This window comes from Pistacia vera, unplaced genomic scaffold (genome assembly GCF_008641045.1).
Source record: "Pistacia vera cultivar Batoury unplaced genomic scaffold, PisVer_v2 Contig878, whole genome shotgun sequence".
NCBI lineage: Eukaryota > Viridiplantae > Streptophyta > Magnoliopsida > Sapindales > Anacardiaceae > Pistacia > Pistacia vera.
Window position 1 is genome coordinate 1190197 of NW_022196754.1, and position 21269 is coordinate 1211465.

General features: G+C 38.2%; 1 non-coding gene across 1 annotated transcript; it reads right to left on the minus strand.

The window, feature by feature from the left end:
- Positions 1 to 516: 516 nt before the first annotated feature.
- LOC116119252 lies at positions 517 to 620 on the minus strand. Its single transcript, XR_004126353.1, has one exon. It is a non-coding gene; the product is annotated as a small nucleolar RNA R71 (small nucleolar RNA).
- Between the last annotated feature and the right edge of the window lie 20649 nt (positions 621 to 21269).

Genomic DNA, 21269 nt, shown 5'->3' on the forward strand with positions numbered 1-21269 from the left:
ACTTTCCTTCATTTCTGTTTTGCAGTTTATGCAAAGAACGAGACTCAACTAGTGATCCCTATTGACCTTGAGCTTAAGAGGACCATTAGAAGACGTAACAGAGAGAAAGAGAAGAGAGGATTTAGTTGTAGAAGCAGAAGAAAGTTGTTGAAATGGCTAAACCAAAAAACAGACCAAGGGAATTTTCAGTTCCCACAGTGAATGGTAGTGGTCGAGCATTACTAACCTACGTGCAAGCAAACAACTTTGAGATCAACCGGCTATCATCCAGATGATCCAGCAGTTTTTAGGTTCAATGGTGACTTGAAGGAAGATCCGAATCAGCACTGCAAATTTCTTGGAAATTTGTGACACCTTTAAGTCAAATGGAGTGTCGTGACGCTATTAGGCTGCGATTATTCCCATTCATTGGGAGATAAAGCCAAGGGGTGGTTAATGGCATTACCACCGGAACTATACACTGGAATGATCTAGCATAGAAATTCCTTACAAGTTCTTTCCTCCAGCTAAATCAGCAAAATTGGAAAATGATCACATCATTTCTACAGGAGATTTCGAGTCTTGTATGAGGCTTGGGAGAGATACAAGGAGTTAATGAGGAAATGCCCACACCATGGTTTACCAGTTTGGCTTCAAGTCCAAACGTTCTACAATGGATTGATAGTGATGTACAAACCATGGTGGATGCAGCTTCAGGGGGGCCTTGTATAAGACACCAAAAGAGGCCTATGAGTTGCTTGAGGTTCTACAAGCAACAACTATCAAAGACCAAATAAGAGAGCCACAACAGGAAATCTTCGGGTCTTCATGAAGTGATGCATTCACAGCCATCTCAGCCCAACTCACGGCACTTCAGAAACAGTTGGGAACTACTAGGTAAACTCTATTCAAGCACCTCAACTAACGTGTGATTTTTGTGTAGGGAACCATGTGAGTAGCGAGTGTTAAGTTAGGAACACATTTGCTTCGTCTCTTCATCAACGAGCAAGTGAACTACTGGCAGGTAATCAGAGACAACCAACAACCATACTCCAACACATACAACCGGGGTGGAGAAATCATCCGAACTAGCTAGGGAAATCAAACCAGCAAAATAACCAATGGAACCAAAGGAACGTTCAAATAACCAACCGAGATCCAAGAGTGACAAAGTTGGAAGATATGTTTGGGAAATTCATACAGGAGACCATTGATTTATAAGTGAGACGAGGATGAATTTTAGAAATCAAGAGGCGTCCATTGGAGTCTTAAGGTACAGTGGGCCAATTGGCCGACAAATTGAATGAGAGACCGCAGGTTCCTTACCAAGCAATACAGTGACCAACCCACGTAGCAAGCAACGCCATCACTTTAAGAAGTGGACAGTTTTGGAAGAGTAACGAGCTACCAAGAAGGTGAGCAACCCGGAAAGGAAGAGTCGGATGAGGAAATGATGAAGAGATAGTTGCTGAAGAGAAACCAAGTGGTTTGGAGGAGAAGAAAAGAAACAGAATGAAAGGCAAAAGAAGAAGGAAAATTGCCATTCCCGAGATACCACCAGAGTTGGCATATCACACTCCACCCGTGCCTTTTCCTCAGAGATTGAAGAAAAAGAACTAGGATAAGCAATTTTAAAGTTTATTAAATTTTTAAAAAATGCACATTAATATTCCTTTTGCAGTGCATTGCAGCAGATGCCGAACTATGCAAAATTCCTCAAGGAGATCTTATCGAACAAAGGAAGCTAGACGATGAGGAAACGGTGATGCTCACGGAGGTGTAGTGCCATCCTCCAGAAAAGTTACCTCCAAAGCTCAAAGATCCAGAGTTTTACTATTCCTTGTATTATAGGAAATATTACATTTGATCGTGTTTTGTGTGATCTAGGGCTAGTATTAATTGATGCCCTTTTCTGTTTTCAGGAGATTGGAATTGATGAGGTAAAGCCAACGACCATGTCGTTGCAACTAGCGATAGATCAATAAAACATCCGAGGGGGATAGTTAAGGATGTGTTGGTGAGGGTGGGGAAGATAATTTTTCCAGCAGATTTTGTGGTGTTGGACATGGAAGAGGATAAGGAAATTCCTCTAATTTGGGGCCACCATTCTTGCCACGGGAGAGCACTAACTATGTACAGGAATGAAAGTTACTGTTGAGGTTCAGATGAAATAGTGACTTTAATGTCTTTGAGGCGATGATGTTTCCGACTGAATGATTCATGTTTTAGTGTAGATATGGTGGACAAATTGGTTGAGGAATCCATGGAAGAAAACACCCCACGTTACCTCTAGAAGCTTGTATAGCCAAATCAAAAATAGTAGAGGTAGAAGAGTCAGAGAGGAATGATTGTGCTAGGATGTTAGAAGCACTTCAACCGATTGATGAGAGTTAGGCTGTAGAATTTGAGGAGTTTGATTTTGACAAAGAGAAGGAGAAGAGAAAAATGAAGAACCTCCAAAGCTTGAATTGAAACCTTTACCTTCCAACCAAATATGCTTATCTAGGAGACTCAGAAACTTTTCTGGTGATTATTAGTTTGATTTGAGTACATTAGAGGAGGGTTGATTAGGGTGTTGAGGGAACATAGGCTAGCAATTTATGGACAATCTCGGACATTAGAGGTATCTCGCCACATTTTGCATGCATAAGATACTCATGGAGGATGATTTTAAGCCTAGGGTACAACCAACACGAAGATTGAATCCTTCGATGAAGGAAGTGGTGAGAAAGGAAGTGGTAAAACTCTTAGATGCGGGGATCATTTATCCTATTTTCGATAGCCCTGGGTGAGCCCGGTACAAGTGGTTCCGAAGAAAGGAGTATCACTGTGGTGAAAAATGAGAGTAATGAGTTGATACCAACAAGGACGGTGACAGGCTAGAGAGTACTTGATTACCGTAAGTTGAATGAGGCGACAATGAAGGATCACTTTCCATTACCTTTCATTGATCAGATGTTGGAAAGGTTGGCAGGACATGCCTATTATTGTTTCCTGATGGGTATTCAGGATATAATCAGATTGCCATCGCTCCTGAGGATCAAGAGAAAATGACCTTCACTTGCCCCTACGCACCTTTGCCTACCGAAGGATGCCTTTTGGTTATGCAATGCACCAGAAACATTTCAAAATGCATGATGTCAATCTTTGGGGACATGGTGGAACGGTTTATAGAAGTCTTCATGGATGACTTCTCAGTTTTTGGTTTATCATTTGATAGTTGTCTAACTAATCTTTCTTTTGTTTTGCAGCGTGTGAGGAGACGAACCTGGTGCTTAATTGGGAAAAGTGTCACTTCACGGCCAAGGATGGAATTGAAGTTGATCGAGCAAAGACAAGTGATCGAGAAGTTGCCACCACCATCAAATGTCAAAGCAGTTCGAAGTTTCCTAGGGCATGCGGGTTTTACAGACCTTCATCAAGGATTTTTCTAAGATTTAAACCCCTTTGCAATTTATTAATAAAGATGTTGTTTTTTACTTTAACGATGATTGCATGCACGCCTTTATAACTCTGAAAAGATTATTAGTATCTGCACCTATTATTGCAGTTCCCGATGGGGACTACCCTTCGAACTGATGTGGTATGCTAGGGACTTTGCTTTAGGGGTAGTTTTAGGACAGAGGAAAAACAAAGTGTTGCATGTAATTCAGTATGCCAGTAAAACACTCGTGATGCACAATTGAATTACACCACCACTGAAAAAGAATTGTTAGCTGTAGTTTTTGCTTTTGACAAGTTTCGTTCTTATTTTGTTAGGTGCAAAGTGATCGTCTACATGGACCATTCAGCACTCCAGCACCTTTGGCAAAGCAAGAAGCAAACCTCGGCTGATAAGATGGATTTTACTACTGCAGAATTCGTTGGAAATTCGAGTAAGGGGTTGGAAAATTTGGTGGCTGATCACTTGTCGAGAATCGAGAACCAAGCAAGGGAATTGAGGAGAAATGCCAATTACAGAAACGTTTCCGGATGAGAAGTTGATGAGTGGGAAGAAGCACTATGGTATGAAGATTTTGCAAACTATTTGTCGTCAAGGGTGCTCCCAGTGGTATGACGTATCACAAAGAGAAATTTTTTCTCAGATTGAAGTATAACTTTTGGGAAGAACCATTTCTATACAGACGCGGAACACTTGATACCCTCGTCACGGCTCTACCATTCTAAGGACATATATCAATACATATTGCAATAATAATGATTTACGCGATATAGAATAAAATGTCTTTTATTGATTAATGAACATTATTACAAAGAGTCAATTCTACAATAATTGATTGGCTCTAGGGCATCTACTATAACACCAACTTAAGGGATTGAGAGAGTCGAGCTATCGACTATAAATAAGCGCTTCTTGGGAGGCAACCCAGGTATCTTTAATTGTTTTGTTTTTCATTTTAGTTTTGTTTTGAATTTGTTTGATTTCATTTTGAGTTTGTATGAGTTTTAATGTGTGTGTTTTTGGGTGTTTCAGGTGAAGTTTTCATTAGAGAAAAGGAATTAAAAAGTCCTAGACTTCGCCGTGGTGAAGAATGGGTGTTTCAGGTGAAGTTTTCATTAGAGAAAAGGAATCAAAAAGTCCTAGACTTCGCCGCGGTGAAGAATACTTCTTCGCCGGGGCGAAGGGACCTTGAAAAAACGATGATAGCTACTGGACAATTTCGCCCCGGCGAAGGATTTGGCGAAGAAAGAAAAAATTTTTTGTGAAAATTTTCCTAAGGCATTTCGCTGCGGCGAAGAAAGTTTCTTCGCCGAGGCGAAGTAAGCCTTGTGCTCTCGGGAAGTTTTCACCCCGGCGAAGAAAATTTCTTCGCCGCGGTGAAACCTGGGAAATTTTTAGGGTTCATAAACGAAGAACGTCACCGCGGTGAAGTTTCTTCTTCGTCGCGGCGACGACGCTTTTCTAGTGTTATTCCAACCAATTTTCTTACTCCATAACATTCCTAAACACCAAAACAACCCATTTCAACAACAATTTTCGCAAAAATTTCACGAAAATTTTTGGATCCAAAATTTGGGGTTTTTCGATCTGGGCTATTTCTGGTTCAATTGGTGATGAATACTCCTTCATATTGGTAAGCTCTCGAATACCCAAAGCTTTTTATTGCAAAATTTCAAGTGTTAGTTTGTAGATCTGAAGATTGTTGTTGCGATTGAATTGTGAAATTTGGGTAAGATTTTGAGCATTGATTATATTTGAAGAAGAGTAGTTTGTGCATTAACTGATTGTTAGGAGTGTGGGTTTAGAACTTTTGGAGTGTTTGTGTTGAGTTGAAAATTTGAATTTTGGGTGGTGAATTACGAATTTTTGGAAGTGTTGGTTGTTTGTGCAGGATTGAAGTGGCTGAGTAGAACAACTAGGTCTGAATTTTTGGGTTATAATTTTGAATTGAAGCTAAATTGTGAAAATGGCTCCGAGAGTTAAACAGCCATACGCGGGCAAGGGTAAGAGTAAAGGTAAGAATATTGACAACCGGTTTGTTAATGAATAAGCCTGAAAAAGGTATGAGGTGGCAATCCAAAGAAAGGATAAGGGTATTATCCCAGAGCGCAGTTTAACCGCTACTCAGGCTTTTGACTGGAATAGAGGGCGACGTTGGGACATGTTTATGAGAACTCCTGAGCTAGCAACTGTTGAGCCGCTAGTAAGGGAGTTCTATGCCAATCTCTCGGAGTGTAAGGAAGAGATTGTGTTTATAAGAGGGGAGGATGTGCCATTTACGGACAGGGTGATCAATCAGTTTTACAACATGCCTAACCTTGGTCAGGATGAATACATAAGGTTTAAGAGGTTACAATTTGAGGACAGTGTTATCCTTCCAATTATTGCAAAACCAGGGGCAGAGTGGGAAGTGTCAAAGAAACAGAAGAAGACACTTAAGGGAACGCAGCTGACACCGATGGCTCGGCTGTGGCAATATTTTGTCTATGCGAAACTAATGCCGGAATCGCACTACAGCACCGTGACTCACGAGAAGGTAGTTTTGCTCTACTCTATTGCCATAGGGAAGAGTATTGATGTGGGAGACATAATTTTCAACAGCATCAAGCTAGCATCCAAAACGGGGCGAACTAGTTACTATTTCCCAAATCTTATCACAGCCTTATGCCTCAATGTCGGAGTCCAAGTTCAAGATGACAAGCGCCGAATTCATGCTGCCCCAGTTCTTGATTCAGAATATTACAGGAAGCACCTTGAACGTTCGAAAGCTGCACAACCAAGAGCAGGAGCAAAAAGGTAACAAACAGGCCCTACCACATCAGTCAGCTTCACAGCTACACATAGAGAAATGATGCAGCAGATGATGGGTTTAATGAAATATATGAAAAGACATCAGGATTGGGTGGTGGAGCAGACTCAGATGATGCATGAGCTGTTGAGGAACAGTTTTAAGGAGCTCAATATTGACACTTCAACATACCAATGGGCCGACTGGAACTCAGATGAGTACATGGACTCTGAGGAAGATGAGGAAGATGAGGAAACAGAGGAAGAAAAAGACTGAGCCGGAGCACCTGTTTTTGTTTGTTTTTGTTTATGTTTTTGTTTTCATTTGGTTTTGTTGTTCATTTTAAACGTTAAACTCATTTTTATTTTGGTTTTGGATTTTGTTTAGTTGTTTAGTTGTTATTTTTAATTTGTGGTTTGTAAAGGACGGGATTAGGTTGTAATATTTTCAAGTTAACTGTGAATTTGTGCTAACATAAAGGACACCACAGTTTCAATTGTTTTGACAGATTTTGGGGTGACGAAAGGTCCGAGACCGGGTGTTCATTGTGGAGCGACATTTCACGGGTTAACCAGGGAGCATTCTCGTACCTTTGTTGTTTTTATTATTCTCTATTCCTGATTAATGCATTATGGAACATTGGAGACAATGTCCGGTTTAGTTTGGGGGTAGGGAAATAGAAAATTAGGGAAATAGAAAAAAACCTAGTTTAAGGGGTATATTGGTTGGAAACCCGTAACTGCCTTAAAAACTGCCTAGCAGTACTTGGCGACTTCTGGTATAACAACGCCGCGTACACCTTAAACTGAAAAAAAAAAAAAATATATTTGTAGTTATTTTTCTTTAGTTAGTTTTTTTTTTTTTTTTTTTTGCTAATGACGAAGAGTATAATTCAAGGATAAGAATAGGGTTGTTGCAATTTTATTGTTGGGAAATGTTAAGCATTGCTTCAGGTTTATCATATTGATTGGATTTTGATTGAGGTCTATTGAGTGGTTCAGCCACAATTTTCATTTATTTCGGCATGCTTAGATTCATTTTATGTGATTAGGCGAAGTTTGATAATGTTGGTGGACTCTAGAACCTAGTAAAGAAGTGCTTGAGGCGAAATTCTAGGGTTAGACATGGTTGAGGAGATGATTTAGGCATTCTTTTTGGAACGTTTGAGCCTTTCTAGCCGACCCAGAATGAAATTGTCCCTAGTCACCCGTTTGAGCCGTATGAATCAGTATTGCTTTATTTCTTTTTGCAAACCGAAAATTGTCCGATCCTGTTACCCTAAACACTTTTTCGTACCCTTAGGAGAATTCGGCCGTAGTGCAAACACAAAGAATGGAATAAGAGTTGTACGCATAAGCTAAACGAATAGTTTGGGGGTTGTGAGAAGGGCAATAAAAATAAAAAAAGTAGTTCACCTCAATTCACATTATGTTCAAAAAAAAAATATTTGTTTTTAGCTGGGTTTAAGGGTATATCGGCTGGAAACCAGTAACCGCCTTAAAAACTGCATAGCAGTACTTGGCGACCTCAGGTTTAACAATGCCATGTACACCTTAAACCTGTGCATTTGTGGTATCAAAAAAATAAGAAGGATACGAGTTTGAGGGTGGTAAATAAGTGGACACATTGATTGTTGATTGAAAAGAAGTAGAGTTCGATTTGACTTGAGTGTTTGCATGAGGAAAACCGAGTTCTTCTACTTTGTTTTTCCTATCCTTTTCTTGGAACCTACTACTCGAGCCTAACGTTACAAGCTTTTAAAGACCTTTTGATTCTCATCTTTGTTTAGTCCTCATTAGTGGAGAGTAGTTCGATATTTAGGCTTATGGAGTCTGCCACCATTTGATGAACTTTACATTTTTGCATAAAATAATCCGGGAAGTTGGGATGTGGATTGAACTGGGGATCACCTACTTGGTGGACTGATTGAGGAAGACAGTCGATAATGCTTATAACTTCTTGGAGTGTTGAACATTTCCTTATAATAATTTTTCAACAACTTTTGAGACTTGTGCAATTTCTAGGCAAGTTGTGTGTTGAATTTGAGTCTTGAGTCTTGTTAGTTTTGTTTATTTTCCAATTTTGTTGTGTGTGTTTGTGTTTTCGTCATTATCTATGTTTTTGTTTTCGTTGGTTTTGTACCGTATGCTCGGGGACGAGCATATCTTTAGTTTGGGGGTATTTGATAATCTGTGGATTATACAGTTTTCATTAGTCTTTTTAGTCAGATTTCAGGTACTTTTTGTTGCATTTTGACCTGAATTGTTGTTTAATTCTTTACAGTTTGTGTTTCATGTTAAAATGGACATTTTGAGCAAATAAGGACAAAATTGGAAGTTTTGACTCAGAAGTTAGCGGATCTCAGAAGTTAGAAGAGTTCTGAAGCAAGACAAAGCACGATGAGGCTTGTTCCAAAGGAAGAGCACCGAGAATCGAAGAAGAAAGCGAAAGAAGCAAGCAAAGGGGCAGTTCTGTAAATTCAGAACCTTTCAAGTAGCTTCGCCCCGGCGAAGAATTGTCTTTTGCCGCGGCGAAGTACGGCAGACACGAACAAGTCTGAGGCTTTCTTCGTCACGGCGATGTTTCTTCTTCGCTGCGGCGACATTCGTAATTTTCAGTTTTGTAAAACGCACAGTTTTACGTTGTGCGTGTTTTTCTTAGAAATTTAGGGCGAGGTATAAAAGAAAAACTTAACCTTTTTGCCCAGGGGTCGTGCAGGAAGTAGGGTTAGCAACTTTTTCATTATTTTTGGATTAAGCTTAGAGATTTTTAGTGATTGAAAGGGTGAAGATCTGATTTTGAACCAAAGGATTCATCATTTGGGAGATTTCTTATCCTCTCTCTTATTTTTCATTATGTTGAACTTGATTATTTTCGTTTTTCTTAATTGTAGTGTTAATTTACCTATGAACTAACTCATTGTGGGTTAGGGTTTTGATTGTAATTCGGATTTCTAATGGGTTAATTATTGATCACGTTATATTCATATGACTATATTTTGATTGTGTGTTTACTCTGATTGTTAATGCTTTATGTGATGAACATGATGAGATTGAGAAATGAATTATGTTAGGCTTCTTGGGTAATCACCATTATAGTATTGGATGCTAGAGATAGATTCAAGAATTAACGAAATCATTGTAGGATTCTTATGCTTAATGAGTTTGGAATTGTTAACTTCAAATTGTTGGGTGCAGAGGGTTAAGAAGGAAGAATAGGAAAACATAGCCTGAGAAGGTATGTTTAACACCTTAGTGAGTTCGGTTTACAATCAATGCATATGAATGTGAATGTAGTGTAATTTTTAGGTTTAACCCATAAAATCCGAACGAAGTCAAAACCCTACCCTTTTTACTTGAATTGTTTTTCTGAAATTTTATCTTGCAATCTTTAGTTAAATTTTAGTTTAATAGTTATTGTGCATATTAGTTATAATTAGCTCCCATCAATCCAAAGATTTCGATTGCTCTAACTTGATAACAGTAGAATACTTAGTGGTTAGCTAACAATCCTCGTGGGAACGATCTCTACTCATCATTATATTACTTGTGCGATTAGTATACTTGCTACATATTGCATGTTGTAGGAAACACACATCATGACTCAACATGATGATGTACTGGTCTATCAAGACAATGAACCCAGAACTTACGATGATGCTATGTCGGATCCAAATTCCATAAAATGGTTAGAAGCCATTAAATCTAAGATGGACTCTATGTACCAGAACCAAGTATGGGCTCTAGTGGATCCACCCAAAGGGGTAAAACCCATAGGGTGTAAATGAGTCTTCAAGAAGAAGACTAACATGAATGGTAACGTACAAACCTATAAAGCCGATTGGTTGCTAAAGGTTTCAAACAGAAACATGGCACTAACTATGATGAAACCTTTTCTCTAGTTGCAATGTTAAAGTCCATTTGAATTATGCTAGCGATTGTTACATACCACGATTATGAGATTTCGTAGATGGATGTCAAAAATACTTTGCTGAATAGAAACCTTGAAGAGGACGTCTATATGACGCAACCCGATAGTTTTGTTCTTGATGAACAAGCAGAAAAGGTGTGCAAGTTGAAGAGATCCATTTATGGACTCAAGCAAGTATCAAGGTGCTAGAATATTCATTTTGATGAAGCCGTAAAGGAATTTGGGTTCATCTAGAATGAAGACGAACCTTGTGTATACAAGAAATTCAGTGGAAGCGCAGTAACATTCCTAGTATTATATGTCGATGACATATTAATCATTGGAAATGGCATACCGAACTTGCAAACGATAAAAACTTGGTTATCCAAGTGTTTCTCCACGAAGAACTTAGGAGAAACAGCCTACATCCTCGATATAAAGATCTATCTTGATAGATCTCATAGGTTGTTTGGCCTAAGTCAGAGTACGTATATGGACAAAGTACTGAAAAGATTCAATAAAGAAGAATCCAAGAAAGGATTTCTTCCTATGTCACATGGCGTATATCTCTCGAAGAATATATGTCCAAGGACACAAGATGTGAGATATAAGATGAGTAGGATTCCATATGCTTCAGCAATAGGATCTATTATGCATGCCATGTTGTGTACTAGGATTGATGTCTCATGTGCCTTGAGCATTTGTAGTAGATATCAATAAGATCCAGCTAAACAACATTGGACAGCTGTCAAGAATATCCTCAAGTACTTGAAAAGGACTAAGATGCATTCATGGTTTATAGAGGAAAAGATGAGCTCACTTTAAGACTAGTGATTCTAGTTTGCAAACCGACAAAGGTGATTTTCGATCGCAGTCAAGATATGCGTTCTGTCTAAATGGAGTTGCATTTTGTTGGAAAAGTTCAAAACAAAGCATTGTGGTAGATTATATAGCGGAAGCTGAGTATATAGCATTATCTAATGCAACCAAAAAGGTTATTTGGATGAAGAAGTTCATTACTGAAATTTTAGTGGTTCCAAGGATTGTTGATCCAGTCATGCTATTTTGTGACAACAATGGTGCCATTGCTCAGGCTAAGGGACCAAGGTCTCAGTAGCAATCCAAATATATACTCAAAAGATACCATTTCATTAGAGAGATCATTTAGAGAGGTGATGTACAAATTAGTAGAGTACCTGCCGATGACAATATAACAGACCCACAGACGAAAGCTTTGTCGCAATAGAAGCATGATAGGTATTTAGCATCGTTTGGTATTAAATACATGAATGATTAACTATAGTGCAAGTGGGAGATTGTTAGGATAGGTGTACTGGAGCCAATAATATTACAACATTTGTAATAATATTGTTGAATGCCAATAAAGGCATAAATTTTATATCATAACATTCATTTTCAGATTCGTATATATTAATATATGTCCTCACAAAGGTTGAACCATGACGAGGGAATTAAGTGTTTTAAATCTTAATTATGAGAACCCTATGATCACATATGATGGCCATTCTAGAATTGTCCATAACCCCAGTATTAATCTGACCAAGGACACAAATTATATGGTAAGGCTATCAAAAGGTAGTGATAGTTCTCACATGTCAAGGTCGTTAAGTGACAACCTGGTGCTACGCATGGGTGCTTGTTAATGACAAGTTCATTGGATCAACCTACTAGAGGATTCCACACAAGATGGTAATGTCAGTGTCTTTGGAATATATCCTCCAACGGATGGTGGTGCATGTGATCCCTCGACTTGGGATCACCAGAGCATCGTGTGTAATTATTGGTGTAATTTGACACTACCTTAATGTAATCCTATTTAAGGTTATCAGTACGGTAGTCGTTGGTTACATCGAGAAGCACACTATGGTTATGGTGGATTAACAAAGGATTCATCACTCTTGGTTACAGGATAAATTATCTCGCTGAGATATTCGGTTAGGAACTATGACTGCAAAATTTGTGGCCATAGTAGAATCGAGTCAGTACTCGAATCCAATTTATATGGTCGTTGATTCGACAACCGAATATAACCATATCAAGGTACATTCATTGAAGTTGAAACTAATTCTATACTTCAAACCTTGATGAGGTAAATGATGATGAAAGGATTGAAATTGCATAGTAACCATCCTGTTGAAAGGTAGCTACTTTGCTGAATCTTTATTTGTTGGGTAAACATGATGCCTTGCTAGAGGCCAATCTTGATTGGTGCACGGAACACTAATTAGTTGATGCTTAGTTATAAATTCGATCACTGCCAACATAATAAAGAGCCTACGGGTCACACACATTAAAGGTAGTTTAATTGAGAATTAAAATGAAGGGTAATTTAGTCTTTTAGACAAAAAGGGTATTTTGGTAATTTTGCTATGCAATTAAATTCACTGAAGGTTGTTGCCAACATTCAATATTTATATTGAAGTTAATATTGTTAGAGTAGATGCCCTAGAGCCAATCAATTATTGTAGAATTGACTCTTTGTAATAATGTTCATTAATCAATAAAAGGCATTTTATTCTATATCGCGTAATTCATTATTATTGCAATATGTATTGATATATGTCCTTAGAATGGTAGAGCCGTGACGAGGGTATCAAGTGTTTCAAATCTTGATAGTGAGAACCCTATGAGCACATATGGTGGCCATTCTAGAAACGTCTGTACCCCAGTATTATTCTGAACTAAGGGCACAGATAATACGGTAAGGCTATCATAGTGTTGAACGACCCTGTCGAAAGGCAGTGACTGATCTCACTTGTCAAGGTTGTTTGGTGACAACCTGGTGCAACACATGGGTGTTTGTTGTAGGCGATTACACCGCAGCAAGTTCACTGGACTGACCCACCAGAGGATTCCATATGGATGGTAACCCCAGTGTCTATGGAACAAATCCTCTAACGAATGGTGGTGCATGTGATCCTTAGACTTGAGATCACCGGAGCGCCTTGTGCACCGATTGGTGTAGTTTGACACTAGCCTAACGCAGTTCTTTTCAGAGCTGTCAATACGGTGGTGATTGGCTGCATCAAGGAGTGTATCAAGACTATGGTGGATTGACAGAGGATTCATCACTCCCGGGTACGGGAGAAAGTTATCTCACGGCGCAATTCAGTATATGGCAATGACACTAAAACTGTGGCCACAGTGGGATTGAGTTGTTGCTCTATCCAGTTTATAATACGGGTCATTGGTCCAGAAACTGAATAAATAATATCGAGAGTAACCGAAGGTTGACACTATTTCTATGCCTTCGTCTCGTCGAGATAACGTATGATGAAAGGATCGAATTGCACGGTAACCATATCGTTGACAGGTAGCTACTTTGCTGAATCCGAATCTATCGGGTGGCCATGATGCCTTGCTAGGGGCCAATCTTGGTCTGTGTATTAGTGAGACGATTAATTGGTGTTAATCGCAATACTATACACTGCCGATATGATGAGGAGCCTAAGGGTCACACACATAGAAGACAATTTAAGATGCAAGAAGAAAGAAGGGCGTTTTCGTCTTTTAAGGCGAAAGGGTATTTTGGTAATTTCACAGTGCAATTAAATTTGCTGAGGTCGTAGCCTTTATTTAATTTGTTAGAAAAATTAAATAAGTGAAATTACGTTTAAATGTGTGTTCGCACATATTTAAATATATTATCATTATTGTTAAATGTTAATATATATTTAAATATATATATTAATTGATTTTAATTGAGATAATGATGGAAATTAAAATAAATCAAATTGGGAGTGTTTGGCAACATGGGGCGTTTGGGTTGGAGCCCAAGCCTATTCCGTATGGGATTAGGGCAAATTGTTTTTAAATATAAAAGGAAAAATGTGTGTGATTTTTAATGAGTGAGTTTTTCTTTGTAAAACCAATATACACACAGCAGCCCCAATCTTTGCCTCTCCCACGGCAGTAACACCATTGCCTAAAATCAATTCAATTGATTTTGTTTTCTTCTTAATCTTGAAGCCAAAGAGGATCTAGCAAATCCCTCTTTGGTTCTTTTAAGATTGTCTTCGTGTGGACTACGCAGGTTCGATCCTACACTTGGATCGGTAGCAAAACGTTCGTCGACAAATTTGGAGGAGCCTTCAACATGCGTTTGTTTCTCTTAACTCATGTTAAATATTTATGCAGATTTTAATTTAATATAAATTGTAAAATCATACCCTTGATCTTGGCTCATGTAAACGATCCTGTTATATTATTTTTTTGTTTCCGTTGCGTATACGGGACCGTTTACTAACAAATTTAGCAAAGTTGTAATTATATTAATATTAATATAAAACATTACTATTAATATGGATTAAATATATTGAATATAATTAAATATATTTAAATATCCCACTAATTAAATATATGGATAAATATATATCCATATTTATTTATTAGGAATATATATTTAAATATCCTATTGCAAAATAGGAAGGTATATTTGTAACACCCCACTTGAGGTACATAGTTAAGATTTGCTGTATTACTCAAATGTTCATTGATTCAGCTTCAATTGAGTTTGTATGTTGTCATGGTTAGTTGGTTGAGTTGGTTGAGTGTTTACCTTGAAATTGGTTGAGACTTGAGGAATCTTGGAATTACAGTCTTCAAGATTTGTTGTATTACTCAAATGTTCATTGATTCAGCTTCAATTGAGTTTGTATGTTGTCATGGTTGGTTGGTTGGCCTTTAATTGAAATGGTTGGTTGAGTTGGTTGAGTGTTTACCTTGAAATTGGTTGAGACTTGAGGAATCTTGGAATTACAGTCTTCGCCGCGGCGACATTGGCTTTTGTGTTTAACGATGTCGGTTTTGGATTTTTTCGCCGGGGCAACGGAAATTTCTTCGCCACGGTGAAGGGACGGCAGAAAAGTTTAATTAAGTTTCTAGAGAATTCTCCATAAGGGTAAAATCACCATTCTACCCCTAATTAGCAGGAAAAGTGGGGAGTAAAATGTAAGGAAATTTCATGGAGAATATGTTGGAGATGAGGGGGTATTTGCAAGGAATTAAAAGGTAAAGATGGAATTTCTAAAAAAGAGCAAGGGTAAAATGGGAATGTTTGTATGTAAATTGAGCTAACAAGGGATTAAGTGTAGTAAACCCTTCATTTCACCCATTCCCACCGCCATTCTTATTCTCTATTTTCTTTCAATCCTCCACTCAATCTTCCAAGATTTCTAAGGAGTTTTAGGGAGCTTTTGGGTAGTTTTTAGTAGAGATTTCATCTAAAGAATCCTAAGTTGTAGAGAGAAGCTAGGCTACAAAAAGGGAAGGAGAAGTGTTAGAGAAGCCACTTATTCACAAGGTAAGTAAATCCAACCCAAGTTGAGATTTAAGAACTCCTTTGAGTAGAGATTTATGTATGAATGTGTATGTATTATGTTTGTTGAGATGAGATGAGATGAGACTATTAGTTATTGATGAGTATTGAATATATTGGAATATGAGAAGTGTTGAGATTTTATGATGTTGAGTTGAGTTTTAATTGAAGTTGAAGGAAGTTTTGAGCAAACCCTATAGGAGTGTTTTTCTTTGATAGGAGTTTATATTGTTTTAGTTAGTTTTTCTCCCATTTTGGATGATTAAAGAGAAGAGAAAAGTTATTGTTAAAATAGAGTTTTATATGCACATGAATTGTTTGATGAAATGCTCAAGAGAAGCATGAGTAATTTGTGCTACATGGCATAATTGCATTTCATGAGTGCATTAATGGGCATGAGTCATCCATATGCATTAATTAGGCATTAGAGAAAGAGAGTAGAGAAAGAGTAGAGAACTTTGAGTGTGAGCTTCATTAAGAGAAAAGAGAGAAAAAAAGAATAGAGTAGGTTGTGCGATGGGGAACCTGTGAGTAATGGGTAGAGGATTCCCGTATGTACGCCACAAGAGAGAGCGGCTTGAGTATGAGAGAGAAAAGTAGTGTAGCCCGTGAGAGTACATGCGGATGAGGGCTATACCCGAGAGTACCCGAGAGAGAGTTTATACACTCACATGGCCAAAGGTTGCGAATCCATGCATAACCGAGTCCGATCGGCTAGAACGAGTAGAAGTCACGGAGAGCGAGAGCGAGTCCCGGCCATGCCTTCGGTAAGATGAGGCCATGACTTACTAAAGAGAGTTAGTAGAAAAAAGTTCTAAGAAAGAGAAAACAGAGAGAAGTATAAAAGAGAGAGTGAATGAGAATTGTAAGGAAAGAATTAGAGCGATAGAGTGACTAGGATAAATGAGTAGAGGGTTTACTTACTAAACATTATGTGTGCTCGCCCCGTTGTCTTTGTATGTTTTTGCAGGATCTAGGTGAGGACACAGTCAGATGGATGTCGGCATGCGAGGAGGAATGGCTACACTGTCCACCATGTTTTTGATAACTTTTGTACATGATACAAATTTTGTGTAAAGAATGTATATGTTTAATAAAAGGAAAATTTGGGCCCAACTCTTTCTACTATCTTATATGTATTTTTATTATGTATATTTTGTAAGTATTTGAGTAGGAAGCAGCTATTACAATATTTAATTGGGAAATATCCTATTGCAAAATAGGAAGGTATATTTAAATTGGGAAATATCTCATTCCAAAGTAAGGAATAGAAATATTCCTATTCTTAACGGGGAATATTTTTTTCCCCACTGTATAAGAAAAGGAATGGGAGAATTAAATAATAATAAGTTCATTATTTTCTCCCAAGCAAAAACCCTTGCCGCCTATTGCTTTTGGGAGAGAATTTCTTTCCCTCAATTGCATGTAGTTTTATTTTATAAACGGATTGTATATATCAATCTTGATCATGGGATTAAGGGGTTAATTGAGTAAAAATTTTGTTTTATATTCCTCATATTATTCAACCATAACCCTTCATAGATCTTGTTCACACATACTTTGTGGGCAGAAGAGAGATGATCATAACTCACATAATTAGAGGCAGGATAAAGGGTACCTGATGTTGAGTATTGCAGGTGGATCGTCGTTGAGAGGGTTCTGGTGGTGGTATAGGAAATTCTGGATGATCTATTACAAGAGATTTTGAAGGAGCTACTGATGGAGTGGCAAGAGACTAAGGGGTTTCTATTTATGGAATAGTAGAAACCATACTCTGTTGTGGATTTGCTAATGGAAGACTAGTGTCAATAGCTGGTTGCATGGTAAAAGAAGGGTATGTTAGGAAATCCTCTTCCAGAAATATAGGTGGCTGCTTAGAATAACTCAAATCAGCATTAGTCTAGAAGAAGGGGAAACTATCCTCATGAAAAACCATATCCGTGAAATAAGAAATTTGTCTATATGTGGATCATAGAGTCGATATCCCTTTTACAGCATCAGGTAACCCATAAAAATGCATTGTGTTGCCTGTGGACCAAACTTATCACAGTACCTAATCATGGAAGAGTAGCAAAGACAACCAAAAACATGAAGAAGATTATGGTCCAGTGTTTTACCAAATAACATCTCATAAGGAGTCTTACCACCAAGAACTCAGGTCAGCATTCGATTGATCAGGTAGGTAGCTGTGATCACACATTCACCCCAAAATTTCACAGGGATGTTGGCTTGGTGCTTAAGGGATAAAGCTACCTCTAGCAAGTATTTGTGTTTTCTCTAAACCAACCCATTCCGTTGAGGAGTATATGTGCAGGAACTCTTGTGAAGTATGCCAAGGGACAAAAAAAGGGATGAAAATTGATGATTAAGAAACTCATGGGCATTATCAATGCAGACTTTTTTAGCCGATGTATAAAACTGAATGGTTATCATAGACGGGAAATTCCTAATATGAGTTAGTGTCTAGGCTTTTGATTGCATTAGGAAAATCCATGTACTCCAGGAAAAATCATCTACTATTGTAAGGAAAAATCAAGACCCATCATGAGTGGGTGTGTGATAAGGTCCCTAAATGTTAATATTAGTTAAGGAAAAAAAATTTAGTAATAGATGTGCTATGTGGGAAAGTGATGCATGATTGTCTTGCTAGGGGACATACAAGACATTTTGGTTGAGGAATAGACACATTGTGACCTAACCGTTGATGGAGAATAAGAGAATTTTTATTAATGTTTGTATTTCAATGAACAGATTTATTTGTAATACAAGAATTAGAAACGCCATTTGGGGTCCAGTAGTATAGACCATTATTGACTCTCCAAGCCCATCAGTTTCCTAGTCGAAGGGTCCGGAAATTCACACATATTAGGAAGGAATTTCAAGAGACAACTATTATCAGTGTATACTTTGGATACTGAAATAAGGTTGAATTGGAAAGCAAGGACAAAAAGGACATTGTTGAGTACTAATTTGTCACTGAGACAAACGGTTCCTATTTGGGTGGCTAGGGCAACATTTCCATTTGATGTACGAATATAAATAGATGATGTGGTAGATTTATGTGTGAAATACTTGGAGTCAAACATAATATGATCACTAGCCCCTGAATCAATAATCCAAACATTATCTTTAATAAAATTCATGCAAAAAGATGTACCTACATATGATGCCATGGGTGTTTGTGGAATTTGGTTTATCATCTAAAGCAATTGATTGTACTGGTATGTGTTAATCATTGGTGCAGATATCTGATTTCCAGTAAGGATAGAGATAACCTAATGTGTCATAGAATTACCATTTTTGTTGGTCGTATTTGGACACTCCTGTAGTTTCTAGCAATTTTCCCGAGTGTGATTTTTCCTCTTGCAATAATCACAATATGCCTTGTTTTTCCCAGCTTTGTTAGATCCAGGCCAATTGGACCATGTTGCCCCATTTGTCTAATTGGATCCAATAGCAAAAGTTAGCCCATTTGGCTTGTTTGACCCAGTTGACTTCATCTGTGACGTGGTAGCACAAGAGTAGTTGGATCCTTACAAGAGAGAAAGTAGCTACTAGACATTGGAAGTTGCACTTCATCTGGGCCGTTGGTTCTCTCATATAAAAGAGGAACATTTTTAGGGTTACCAAACCCTAGCCGCTCAATTCCAAGAGTTCTGAAAAAATTCTCTGAATTCATAGAAGGTGAGCGTGTTGTTCTTTCGCCAGCAAAGGCCACAACATCCCTAGATCTCAAAATCAAGATTAAGCATTGGCTTTTATCCTGCACAACCAATTGAAAAATTTGACAAAGATCTGGTGATGAAGAGGCGGCAAGGATTTGTGTTCTGAAGGCTAGAAATGCCTCATTGAGGCCAAGAAGAAAATGGCCTAGCCGTTCTTGCTCTCCAGTTCGTTGAAACTGTTGGAGGGTTGTCGATGGTCCCTCGAGCCTTTATTCGGCAACATCAAGCTCACATACGACAAAGAGCTTATTGAATAAATGGTGACCGTGGAGTTACCTTGTGTTATTGATGAGAATGCAAAATGTCATATGTTTTCCCCTTAATGTCTAGTATTTTATACTTATTTGGTGCCTAAATGTACTCATTATTATTTTATTTTGATTTAGGATGCAAATGGAGGCGTTAAATGCAAAACAAAACTAATTAGGTGATTACGGACAGTTTCAACATCGCTTCGTAATCTGGGCATAACTATCTCATCCGAGCTCCGATTGAGATGATTAAAAATGGTATGGAACACCAAGAAAGTGATCTACAACTTTAATGTTTTGAGTTCGGAGAGATACTCGCTGCATCAAGGTTGGAATGGGGCTTGAAATTGACGCACCTACACTACTAACGTTCTGGAACATTCGGCCTTATCATGCAATTCAAATATGCGTATTGTAATACCCCGTACTTTTTTTTTATGGAGTTTTATTAAATTTTATTTTGTGATTCTGGGGTAAAGTGTAATAATTTGAAAGTTTTGGGGAGTACAATGCAATAGCTGAAATAAGTGAGGACTAAATCAAATTTTTTAGATATTTTGATGAACATTGACCATTCAATGAAAAGAAAAATGGGGAAGAAGAAGAAGAAGAAGAAGAAGAATAAAAAGAGAGGAAAAGGAGAGAAAGAAAAGAGAGAAAAGAGAGAAAGAAGAAGAAGAGAAAGAGAGGAAGAAGAAGAGAAAGAAGGCAGAGGAAGATGGAACCATGTAACGACTACTGTAAACTAATACAATGCATGCATAATAACGATAGAAAATTGGGCCCAAAAACTTTCTTTTCATTATAAGTCATATGTCTTTTATACACAAAGAACGTCATTTACAAAAATGCCATTTTAAAAGACAAAACAGGGGAAATAGTGTAGCTATTGCTCCTCGCTTGCCGACGCCCCTCCGACTGCATCAACACCTAGATCCTGCATCCACAAAGGAAAATAACGGGGTGAGCATAAAATAATGCTCAGTAAGTAAAACCCTCTATCTGTCTATCCCCGTATGTATTACTCTTAATTCTTTCCTCACACTTTCTGTTGTTTCCTACTAAACGTCATGGCCTCATCTTACCGGAGGTACGGCCGGATGGCGTTCACACAGCACCATCTCACTCTTCATGACTATCGGGTGGAATTCACACAGTACCAACCCGTTCTTAGTGACTACCGAGTGGGGATCACGAAGCACCTACCCGGTTTTCGTAACTATCGGGTGGAGACCACATAGCACCTACCCGTTCCTCATGACTTTCGGGTAACGATCACCAAGCATTAACCCGTTCCTAATCACTGTCGGGTGATGATCACAAAGCATCAACCCATTTCTAATAAATATCGGGTGATGATCACAAAGCATCAACCCCTTTTCTAATAACTAACCGGGTGATGGTCACAAAGCATCCACCCGTTTCTAATACCTATCGGGTGATGATCACAAAGCATCAACCCATTTCTAATGGCTAGTCGGGTGATGATCACAAAGCATCAACCCGATTCTCATAACTATCGGGTGATGATCACAAAGCATCAACCCATTTCTAATACTCTTCTCATTCACTCTACTCTAGCACTTCTCATTCTCTCTACCCTTAGAGTAGTTGCATCCACAAAGTTCTCTACTCATAGAGCAAGTGCATACACAAAGTTTCCTACTCTTTCTTAGGTCACTTCTCAATGCACAATTAATGCCTATGGATGGTTCATCTCCACTAATGCACTTATGAAATGCCAACATGCAATGTTGCAAGAATTAAGGTTCACTACTCATACTCAAACCTCTATTAGGCATTTCATCAAACAACTCAAGTGCATTATAAAACTCTA